The sequence below is a fragment of the Rutidosis leptorrhynchoides genome, chromosome 2 (genome assembly GCF_046630445.1).
Source record: "Rutidosis leptorrhynchoides isolate AG116_Rl617_1_P2 chromosome 2, CSIRO_AGI_Rlap_v1, whole genome shotgun sequence".
NCBI lineage: Eukaryota > Viridiplantae > Streptophyta > Magnoliopsida > Asterales > Asteraceae > Rutidosis > Rutidosis leptorrhynchoides.
The window spans coordinates 707,132,106-707,142,722 of NC_092334.1; positions in this window are offsets into that span (position 1 = coordinate 707,132,106).

Consider the following 10,617-nt stretch of genomic DNA (forward strand, 5'->3'; position numbering starts at 1 on the left):
AATTTTTGTGAAATATTTAATATTGGTTTGTGTCAAGTTTTGATTTCCAATGGTCCCAGGTACGATCCTTGCTTTTTTTTTTTTTTTTTTTTTTTTTAAACTTCACTTCATAATTTCAATGCTAAACATGTATAAAAATTTGTCGTTTATTTTTAGTGACTTTTAGTAGTTAGTGGTTCAATTTTTTTTTTCTTTTTGTTTTTATTGTTAAAAGTATTACAAAAGGAGTTTTACAAATCAATTAATTACTAGTTCCAAATTTTTCCATATTATTTACTCTTAACAATTAATTTATTATTGAAAGTTAAATTATTGTAGTTCCATGCCGTCAACAATAATACAATTTGGCCTTAGGAATTTGTTATTTTTTATTTTGTAATCATGTTTTGTTTTTTATGTGGGTTTCATTCCTTTTTAAGAACGATCCCATTACACTACATGTTTCATAGATTAGCATAATTTTGGCATTCACCGTCTTCATTTTGTAAAAGGAAGCGTAGGCACCATGTGACGATGAGATGAAGGTTACGCAGTAGAAACAGCTTCTTTCTGACTACTTCTTGGATATTTGTTGCGTTTACTCTCTTAGAAGGATTAAACCCACTGTTTAAACTATTGAGGCATCGGTGGTAAAATGGCTGGGTCAGGTATGGCGGGTAATGAAATCAAGCAGTTTCGACACAGGACAGGTTAGTACTCATGGGAACTTATAGAAGGTACATACTTTCTGCGACTTTGTGATTCAGGTATGTAACTTAGTGTTTTTGCTCCTCCTTTTGTCACGTTAATCCTTTTTAAGGCCACAACTACTCTGCTGTTGAGAACCAAGTGAGGTGATGGAATGCTCCTTAAGGCTCCGGGCTAAAAATGCATAAATGAATAGTGGGTGATAGCGGCGATTGACCGATAGCAAAGTGGTGGGTATGTCTTACAAATCAGCCAACTCTCAAGGTACAACATAGAGACCTTCCCCGATAGTCTCTTTCATCATAATATTGAAAGCTTCCTGATGTGCGAAATCAGGAATATAAATTATCGTTGGAAAACACCGGTTAAAAAGACTGTTACACACTAACGGGCAGTGTACCCGATCGTGTAGTAGTATAAATAATGGTTTAGTTCCGTGTATCGTTCCAAGGACAGTTGTATTAGTCAAACTAGAATTAGAAACTATATTATGATTAACTAAGTAAATGAAACTTAAAGGTACAAGATATTATGTTTTTGTGGCTTTTTAACGATTTAGCCAAATCAGAGAAGGTTAAAAGTAAAAACAATATTTTTGGTCTTTTAAGTTTATATAATGAAAATAAGTGCAAAGAAAGCAATTAAGATAGTTTGATTTAGATCAAAGAGATGAAATGTTCATCTAGATATTTTACCCTCGGTATTGGATGTAAGTTTTGCTATTAAGGCCTGATTGAATGATTATGTGTGTAAGTTATCTAATAGGTTCACTAAGAGTTCTCTTAAAGAAACACGCAAACACAATTACAAGATCAAGGGTTCCCTTTTCTCTATAGTTCTCGTTTTTGTAATCAAATAACTATGAAATGTGCTAATCACCTAAATCGACCCGCCAAGAGTTCTCTTTAGCGAGTACTCAAACTAGAAGTACTAAGTGAGGGTTCCCTATTACCTAGACCTTTTCGTTTGTGACTAGTTGATTAGCAAGATCAAAGACTTAAATAACAATTATCTTTGCGTTCGCTCTACACAATTCATTCCTATATCGTTTAATCGTATTGATCTAATTTACCCCCTTGGTCCGGTTTAGTAAACAATCAATCTAAGACAAGTTGATTGTAAATCAATATGATACATCAACAAGAGTTCTCTTTATCAACAACATATCAATTAACTAGATACAAATGATTAAACATCAATAAGCATGGTTCTTTAATTCAAGCTTCAATCTTTCACACATAGTACATACAATCAATAAGATTACATCCAATACCTCGGTTATTAATCTAGACAAACATTATAGAAACTAGCCAACAATCATGGTAACAGACAACATAACAATCAGATTATCAATGGAAATCATTGCTTTAGAACAAGGAATAACCTACAAGAACAATGAGTTCTTGGATGAAGAAGGTTTTGATCTTTGATGCCTTGATGTTGAGCCTCTTCCAAGAGCTTAGAGTTCTCCAATATTGCTCCCAAAATTAGTCTCTGTACTCTCTGGTTCGTATATGGTAAACTGGTCTTCAATCAGTAGCTTTTTAAAGTGGAGAAAGTAGGTCAGAAAGTCAAAAGTAGGCTGAAACCTACTTCTGGACGGCGTCCTGGAATTTGGACGGCATCCCATTTTAAAGGCTTGGACGGCGTCCCAATTTATTGGACGGCGTCCAAGTGTACAAAGCTGGACGGCGTCCCATAGCTCTGGACGGCGTCCCATTGTACTAAATTTTACTGTCTTGCTTTCTTGCACTCTCTCTTCAAATGGACGAAGTCCCAATCATTTGAAGCCTTGTTTTACCATTTTAGAGCGCTAATTTGACCTGAACTTGTATCGGGATTAACCACGGTCATAAATTATCAAAACTCTTTATAAATCATTCTCCGATACAAATTTGCATATCTTGGCCTATCACTTGTAGAAACGCCTTTATTACCCTTGATTCTAGAGCATTTTACACGATATTGCGATAGATATATATACTGTTATTGAGCAATATCAAAACACCCCACACTTAAACCTTGCTTGTCCTCAAGCAATTCTTTTTTTACAAAGTAGAACAATATCAAACACACTTACACAATATAGATTACAAGCATTACACAAATCACTCGAAGCACACGAAACACAAATGTTGATATGAAACGCAACTCACGCTATATGAAACACACGCTTTAAGTATAACACACCTTTATTGTAATCACACTCACGCTATATACACAATGAAAACACACACCCACATTTTTGGGAGATTAGAGCCAAGTATCCGAAAAATTTGATCTTAGGAAAATCAGGACCTTGATGAAAACGTTTTATGGTTTTGAAAATATCATGCTAGTTTTAATACTAGGCACGTTTTTCGATTTTGTCGGATTTTCTGAATTTTTGAAAAATGAGCGCGGGTTTTCTGCTACTGGTCAAGCCAATCCCTCCCACGGTACCTAACATCATGAGATGTCGGTAAGAAAATAATGTGCTTAGGAGGATACACATTACGTCCGGATATCATCGATAATCATGAGGTAATCATCTAATCCGTTAAGTCAACCATAAAGATTGAGGTTCATCAGGCTAATCATCTTACCTTTGTACCATAATTGGGGTTTGGACAAAAGAACGACACTTGTAGAAATTAGACTATGGGCTATTAATGGGCTTTATATTTGTTTAACTAAATGATAGTTTGTTAATGTTAATATAAAGATTTACAATTGGGCGTCCCTATAAATTACCATATACACTCAATCGGACACGATGGGCGGGGTATTTATATGTACGAATAATCGTTCATTTAACCGGACACGGGAATGGATTAATAGCCACTAGAATAATTAAAACAGGGGTGAAAATTATGTACAAGGACACTTGGTATAATTGATAACCAAAAGCATGTCATTAGACATTGCCTTAACAGTTTCTTGTTCATCGCTTTCCTTTACAACCGGACGGTAGTTTGCCGAAAGGTAATATACGGAACAAGTAAACTGGATGTGTGCTTTCCGATACCGGGATAGCAGTGGATTACACGAACCTAAATGTTTTTAGCCAAAATATTGATCCACAAATATATTTTGCAACACCGATGATGGATCAAATCAGAAAACTTGTCTAGGGTAAAATCTAGCTTGAATTTTCAAAAGATCAAATGTTTTCATAAAGATCCAATTTCCTTAAAGGATCTAAATTTTTATAGTCATGTGGGACTGTAAATCGCCTTTCAAATGTGCACTTTGCTTTGGAAACCGAAAGTAAATCGGCTATTTGATTGCAAGTGTCGTTGACCTAAACCCAAGGCAACTGTGGATGACACACCCAACTTTAACCATATCGTTACTATCATTGTTTATACCGCCATATCAAAATCACTGATGTATAAAGTGTGAAGAATAAAGAAGTGATTTGTATGTTTTTATTTCAAGACTATATTGCTTGAGGACAAGCAACGCTCAAGTGTGGGGATATTGATAAGGCTAAAAAGGAACATATATTTCATAGCATTATCCCCCAAGAAAGACAAGATTTTAGTTGCAATTGTTCCATTTTCAAGTAATATTCGTTTATATTAAATAAGTGCGAAGACAAAAGGCGAAAACGACGAATTGAAGACACAAAGGTCCAAAAAGCTCAAAAGTACAAGATACAATCAAAAAGGTTCAAATTAGTGATGAAGAACGTCTAAAAATGACAAGAGTACAAGTTACAAAACGCAAAGTACACGATATAAAATTGTACGAAAGGGCGTTCGAAAATCCGGAACCGAGGCATGAACCAACTTTCAGCGCTCGACGCAACGGTGTAAAAATTACGAGTCAACTATGCACAAGAATAAAATATAATATTTAAATAATTCATAATAAGAATAATATTAAATAATAAAAAGTTGTTAATTGAGCATAGTTCAGGGGTCGTAAATGAAAATTCAATTTCATATTTTGCCTATAAAAGGCGATGATTTACGATCAATTTGAGCGATACCCTTTTCGATCTTAAATATATCTTTCTATATATATCGATCCCTTATCTATATCTAATATCCAATATCTATATTTATAATTCTCTATCATAATGTTAATGTAATCAGATATAACAATAATCTTAATTTTAATTTTAAATTATGATAATAATAAGATTTATGATAGAGATCGTTTGAGTGTGTAAGTCGAAATTCTGTCCGTGTAATGCTACGCTATTTTTAATCATTGTAAGTTATGTTCAACCTTTTTACATTAATGTCTCGTAGCTAAGTTATTATTATGCTTATTTAAAACGAAGTAATCATGATGTTGGGCTAATTACTAAAATTGGGTAATTGGGCTTTGTACCATAATTGGGGTTTGGACAAAAGAACGACACTTGTGGAAATTAGACTATGGGCTATTAATGGGCTTTATATTTGTTTAACTAAATGATAGTTTGTTAATGTTAATATAAAGATTTACAATTGGGCGTCCCTATAAATTACCATATACACTCAATCGGACACGATGGGCGGGGTATTTATATGTACGAATAATCGTTCATTTAACCGGACACGGGAATGGATTAATAGCCACTAGAATAATTAAAACAGGGGTGAAAATTATGTACAAGGACACTTGGTATAATTGATAACAAAATATTAAAACCTTGGGTTACACTCAGTCGACATCCTGGTGTAATTATTAAACAAAGTATTAAAATCTTGTTACAGTTTAAGTCCCCAATTAGTTGGAATATTTAACTTCGGGTATAAGGATAATTTGAAGAGGATACTCGCACTTTATATTTATGACTGATGGACAGTTATGGACAAAAACCAGACGGACATATTAAATAATCCAGGACAAAGGACAATTAACCCATGGGCATAAAACTAAAATCAACACGTCAAACATCATGATTACGGAAGTTTAAATAAGCATAATTCTTTTATTTCATATTTAATTTCCTTTATTTTATATTTAATTGCACTTCTAATTATCGCATTTTTATTGTTATTGTATTTAATTGCACTTTTAATTATCGTACTTTTTAATTATCGCAAGTTTATTTTATCGCACTTTTATTATTCGCAATTTCATTATCGTTATTTAATTTATGCTTTAATTTAAGTCTTGTATTTATTTTTAATATTTTACATTTGGTTTTAACTGCGACTAAAGTTTTAAAATCGACAAACGGGTCATTAAACGGTAAAAACCCCCCTTTATAATAATAATACTACTTATATTATATATTTTTGTAAAAATATAGTTTTATAAAAATATAGTGTTAAACTTCACTGCGTCCCTGTGGAACGAACCGGACTTACTAAAAACTACACTACAGTACGATTAGGTACACTGCCTATAAGTGTTGTAGCAAGGTTTAAGTATTTCCCATCCGTAAAAATAATAAAACTTGTGTAAAATTTCGTCGAATTTCGTATTAAAAATAAACACTATTTCGTACCCCTCGCGACACACAATAAGGCTAAAAAGGAACATATATTTCATAGCATTATTCCCCAAGAAAGACAAGATTTTAGTTGCAATTGTTCCATTTTCAAGTAATATTCGTTTATATTTAATAAGTGCGAAGACAAAAGGCGAAAACGACGAATTGAAGACGCAAAGGTCCAAAAAGCTAAAAAGTACAAGATACAATAAAAAAGGTTCAAATTATTGATGAGGAACGTCTAAAAACGACAAGAGTACAAGTTACAAAACGCAAAGTACACGATATAAAATTGTGCGAAAGGACGTTCGAAAATCCGGAACCGGGGCATGAACCAACTTTCAGCGCTCGACGCAACGGTGTAAAAATTACGAGTCAACTATGCACAAGAATAAAATATAATATTTAAATAATTCATAATAAGAATAATATTAAATAATAAAAAGTTGTTAATTGAGCATAGTTCAGGGGTCGTAAATGAAAATTCAATTTCATATTTTGCCTATAAAAGGCGATGATTGTCGATGTATTTTACGCACACCCTTTTCTATCCTAAATCCCTTTTCTATATCTAATATCAATATCTATAATTCTCTATCATAATGTTAATGTAATAAGATATAACAATAATCTTAATTTTAAGTTTAAATTATGATAATAATAAGATTTATGATAGAGATCGTTTGAGTATGTAAGTCGAAATTCTGTCCGTGTAACGCTACGCTATTTTTAATCATTGTAAGTTATGTTCAACCTTTTTACATTAATGTCTCGTAGCTAAGTTATTATTATGCTTATTTAAAACGAAGTAATCATGATGTTGGGCTAATTACTAAAATTGGGTAATTGGGCTTTGTACCATAATTGGGGTTTGGACAAAAGAACGACACTTGTGGAAATTAGACTATGGGCTATTAATGGGCTTTATATTTGTTTAAATAAATGATAGTTTGTTAATGTTAATATAAAGATTTACAATTGGGCGTCCCTATAAATTACCATATACACTCAATCGGACACGATGGGCGGGGTATTGATATGTACGAATAATCGTTCATTTAACCGGACACGGGAATGGATTAATAGCCACTAGAATAATTAAAACAGGGGTGAAAATTATGTACAAGGACACTTGGTATAATTGATAACAAAATATTAAAACCTTGGGTTACACTCAGTCGACATCCTGGTGTAATTATTAAACAAAGTATTAAAATCTTGTTACAGTTTAAGTCCCCAATTAGTTGGAATATTTAACTTCGGGTATAAGGATAATTTGAAGAGGATACTCGCACTTTATATTTATGACTGATGGACAGTTATGGACAAAAACCAGACGGACATATTAAATAATCCAGGACAAAGGACAATTAACCCATGGGCATAAAACTAAAATCAACACGTCAAACATCATGATTACGGAAGTTTAAATAAGCATAATTCTTTTATTTCATATTTAATTTCCTTTATTTTATATTTAATTGCACTTCTAATTATCGCATTTTTATTGTTATTGTATTTAATTGCACTTTTAATTATCGTACTTTTTAATTATCGCAAGTTTATTTTATCGCACTTTTATTATTCGCAATTTCATTATCGTTATTTACTTTATGCTTTATTTTAAGTCTTGTATTTATTTTTAATATTTTACATTTGGTTTTAACTGCGACTAAAGTTTTAAAATCGACAAACCGGTCATTAAACGGTAAAAACCCCCCTTTATAATAATAATACTACTTATATTATATATTTTTGTAAAAATATAGTTTTATAAAAATATAGTGTTAAACTTCACTGCGTCCCTGTGGAACGAACCGGACTTACTAAAAACTACACTACAGTACGATTAGGTACACTGCCTATAAGTGTTGTAGCAAGGTTTAGGTATTTCCCATCCGTAAAAATAATAAAACTTGTGTAAAATTTCGTCGAATTTCGTATTAAAAATAAACACTATTTCGTACCCCTCGCGACACACATCAAGTTTTTGGCGCCGCTGCCGGGGAGCGCTAAAACGCTATATTTTTAAATACAATAATATTGAAATAAAATATAATAATATAATAATATTGAAATAGAATATAATAATATAATAATATTTTAGAATCAAAATTTGATACGTAAATTTTAAAAAAAAGTCGTATTTATTAAATACTTCAGGGGTATATTATGTAACTTATAATTAATAATTTCTATAATATCGCTTTCATGTGAATAGTAAATTAATTAATTTCTTTTCATTTACTATTTATAAATAGTAAATGAGTTAAAAAAAAAATTTGTGTAAAAAAAAACGTTTTTTTTAAAGAAAAAAAATTCGTTTTTTATAAAAAAAAAAAATTGTAAAAAAAAAACGTTTTTTTTAAGAAAAAAAAATTCGTTTTAAAAAAAATTGTAAAAAAAAATCGTTTTTTTAAAAAAAAAAAAAAAATTTTAAAAAAAATAATAAATAATAATATATTTTTTTTTTAAGTTTTATTACCTTTAGATTTTTAGATTATAGTCGCAACTTTTAGTATTAAGTTTATTTTTGGCGTAGTTATTTTTTTTATTTCTAGATTTTTAGGCTTTGCCGTAAAATCCCTTAAGTGCTTAATCCTTAGTCTAAGATTTAGGTGCCTTAAAATTTTGCGACGCTATTTTTCGTGCTATTTTCTTATTTCTCGACGCCGTTTACCTATGTATCAATTACAATTCCAATTAGTGATCTCCATTTGTAGTTTTAATTTTAAGATAGTGATAGTTATAAGGTTGGATTAATCGCGTGTTTTTAAGTCTTACAAGCCACTCTTCGCCTTTTTCATTTTTCGACACTTTTCGACGCGCAATCCATTTCTTCCTTATTTCTCGTCATTCTAGTTATAGGACATAGAATTTTATCTACTTCTTATCTAATATTTCTTAAACGAAAAGGAAAATTATCTAAGTGGTTAAGTTAATAGACGTTGACATTTTTCTGGTTCGTAGTAATAGTTGGATTTGTACGTGGACCGGGTTATTGGAGCCAAACAGTCCTCAATTATATTGAGACCAAACGAATCCTGCCCCTCTGCTGCATCTTTTGGCTATTCGAAACGTGGGCAAAAAATCAGAAAAGTCTATTGATTGGACAACTTATATAAGTTTTTCTTATTTTTTTTATAACTAATAGGATATTCTGTGAATGCACCGAGCAAAACGTTCACCACCTGTCATACGTTCACCACCTGTAACTCGATCAAGACATCTAGCCAATATTGTCGCCGTTGATTTTTCTTTAGAATCTTCATCTAGTCGACCAAGAACTCCAACGCAAATTTCCGATAATCCATCTTTTGAACCCGACTTCACAACTAAGAACCCGGGGGATATTCAAGGACAATTCAGAGATCCTGAACCACTAATTATTCCTCCTGAACCACAAACCGTTAAATCAGAATCTTCTAGTGATTCGTATTCAACAAATTCAATTATGGAAAATCTGGAACCTCTAATTATGGAAGATCGAATGAGAGCTACACGCACGGGCCAAGGTCATGCCATTATTAAGCCAAACGTTAATGCGCCAGATTATGAAATCAAAGGACAAATCCTACACATGGTAACTAATCAGTGCCAATATAGTGGTGCGCCGAAGGAAGATCCAAACGAACATCTTCGTACGTTTAATAGGATCTGTACACTATTCAAAATCCGAGAAGTTGAGGACGAACAAATCTATCTCATGTTATTTCCCTGGACTTTAAAGGGAGAAGCCAAAGATTGGTTAGAATCGTTACCTGAAGGGGCGATTGACACATGGGATGTTTTAGTTGAAAAATTTCTTAAACAATTCTTTCCGGCATCCAAAGCCGTGAGACTTCAAGGAGAAATTGTTACGTTCGCGCAAAAGCCAAACGAAACTCTATATGAGGCGTGGACAAGATTCGGAAGGATGTTGAGAGGATGTCCTCAACACGGTCTAGATACTTTTCAAATAGTGCAAATCTTCTATAAAGGCGTAGACATCGCCACACGAAAAGACATCGACATAACCGCTGGTGGATCCATCATGAAGAAAACCGCAACTGAAGCTTACAAAATTATTGATAATACAGCCTCCCACTCACATGAGTGGCATCAAGAAAAAGATATCTTTCGATCATCTAAAGCGGCTAGAGCCGATTCTAGCCATGACTTTGATTCCGTTTCCGCAAAAATAGATGCTTTCGAAAGACGAATGGAAAAGATGAATAAAGATATTCACGCAATACGAATCAGTTGTGAGCAATGCGGTGGACCACACTTATTGAAAGATTGTCACATTGAACCAACATTGGAACAACGAGAGAATGTTTCCTATATGAACCAAAGGCCTGGAAATAATTATCAAAATAATTATCAACCGCCAAGGCTAAACTTAAATCGAAATCAAAACATTCTTTACAATCCAAAAGGACCCGAAAATAACTGGTATAACCAACAAGGTCCGAATAACCAACCGACTCAAAACAACACTTTCAATCAACAAAGACCTTGCTTGTATAAACCAC